Consider the following 2,505-nt stretch of genomic DNA (forward strand, 5'->3'; position numbering starts at 1 on the left):
CCGCCACCATCCCACACTTACCCCTTTCCCCCACCATCTCCTGCCAATTCAGGAGAAGGGATATTAGCAGGCTGCGGAAGGCTGGGGATGTCTTAAATTTGCTCATTTTAAGACTTCGAGTTAATCCCCTTGTTTTCAGTTCCATGCAACACTCGGGATTCTCTTTATGAGTGTGCAGCATTCAGATGCTTACTATTGTCGACAGCGTCCCCCATCAAAGCCTCTGGGTTCCAGCTTTATCCGGTTTGCCAAGTCAATTGCAGTCATTCCTCCCCTCAGTGTTGTTGACATCTCATCCACCGCGCTTACCTTTGCCGTTCCTCCACTGGCATTGGGGCGGGGGACGGGAACAGTGCAGACACATATGGGGTGGAATCTTGCTTCCTTTAACCTGATGCCTCCAGGGTGGAATTCCTTAGGTCGTTTGACCCTCGCCTCTCTTCCCATTTTTCCCTTGCCTTTTGCCAAGACCCAGAGTCACTCCAGGACCTGCTCTCTTCCTCTCACAGCCTCCTCCCTCACTGAGAGGCCTCCCTTAAGATCAGTCCCTCAGAGATCTCTGGGGCTCTGGCCTGTGAGAGAAGCCCTCTCTGCATTTTGGGATTGGCACAGCTGTGGAAGAGAAGAAACGTTCCCACAACCCGGCTGTGCTGACAAAGCTCTTCAAACACTGTCCTGACCATGAATGAGGCCTCTCTGTCTCCCTCCCTCCCTCCCTCCCTGTTCCCTTCCTCCCTTCCTCCCATCCTCCCTCCCTTTCCTTCCTTTGTTTTAAATATAAAAAGTTTCATGTACAGAAAGTGTACAAAATCTTTTTTTTTTTTTTTTTTTTTTTTTTGAGCCAGGGTGTCGCTATGTCATCCAGGCTGCAGGCTGGAAATCCTAGGTTCAAGCAATCTTCCTGCCTCAGCCTGCTGAGTAGCTACGACTACAGGCATGTGCTACCATGCCCGGCCGATTTTTGTGTTTTTCATAGAGATGGAGTCTCCCGTGTTGCCCAGGCTGGTCTCCATCTCCTGGCCTCGTGTAGTCCTCCCATCTCAGCCTCCCAAAGTGCTGGGATTATAGGCATGAGCCACCCCTCCTGGCCTCCAAATTTATAACTAAAGCCCATCCTTCTCCTACCCCTTTCCTTCTCTCACCCTCTGATCCCAGAAATAATCATTTTTCTAGAGTAGGCATGTATAATTTTCATGTATGCCTCATGTATTATGTGCTCACATTTACATGATCTATATCCTTTGGCAACTTGTTCTTTTCACTCAAAATTTGCGAGTTCATTTCTTACAGCTGCTATTTTCATATTCTTTTGCATGTTTTAAAATCTGCTGCTGATGGACCATTTCAACATTTTTTATTTTATTTAAAGTGTTGCGGTGAACATCCTCGTATGCTTATTTCTCTTTTTGCTTAGACTGCATGAGAGTTCCCTAGGTTGGGTGTCTACAGTGGAACTGCTGTGTTTGGATGCATGTGTTCAGCTAGGGTAGGGCTTGCCAACTTTGTTTCCGAAGTGATTCTCCTTCCCATCAGCAGGGTTTTACCGTGTGCGTGTCACCGCATCCTGTGAAACATCAGCTGTTCTCAAACTTCCCTTTGTGTGCCAATCTGACAGATGCAACAGGGCAGCTCACTGTTTCACTTTGCATGTCAATCAGTCATTTCCAGTTTTCCTATTCTGTGAATTGTCTGTTCATAGCACTTGCCCATTTTTCTATTGAGTTGTTTTTTCATATTGAGTTAAAGGAGGTCTTCGTATATTCCAAATAATAACCATTTGGCTGTCGTATTGGTTGCAAATATTCCCTCCAACTTTTTGGCTTGTCATTTAACTTTTTAATGGTCTTTTCTCTCGTAGAAAGTTCTAGCTTCTCAAGAGCATAAGAATATTCTCTTATATTCTTTTCTGTAAATTTTAAAGAATTGCTTTGCATGTAGGTCTTTAATATACCTGGTATTTATTTTAGTGTGTAGTATGAGGCAGAAATCCAATTGTTTCTCATATGAATAATTTCCTGAGCAATATTTGTCTATCCTTGCTGACTGCAAATTTTTTCATTGAGGTATAAAATTCACATTAACAAGTAACCATTTAAAAATGTACAATTCAGCAGTATTTAGTGCATTCATATGCTGTGCAACCACTACCTCTCTCTAGTTCCACAACTTTTTCATCCTAAAAGAACACCCCATAACTTTTTTTTTATGGTAATCATTGCCTTGATTTTCTTTCTTTCTTTTTTTTTTTTTTTTTTAAGTTCCGGTATTAAGTCCAACACACATTAGCTCTTTTCCCTAATGTTCTCCCCACTCCTACCCTCCCCAAACAGGCCCCAGTGTGTGTTGTTCCCTTCCCTGTGTCCATGTATTCTTATTGTTCAGCTCCCACTTATAAGTGAGAACATGCAAACACCCCATATCTTTTAAGGAATCGCTCCCTCTCTCCCAGTCCCTAGCAACCACTAATCTGCTCTTTGTCTCTACAGTTTGCCTATTTTGGATGTG

This window comes from Pan paniscus, chromosome 16 (assembly GCF_029289425.2).
Source record: "Pan paniscus chromosome 16, NHGRI_mPanPan1-v2.0_pri, whole genome shotgun sequence".
Classification (NCBI taxonomy): domain Eukaryota; kingdom Metazoa; phylum Chordata; class Mammalia; order Primates; family Hominidae; genus Pan; species Pan paniscus.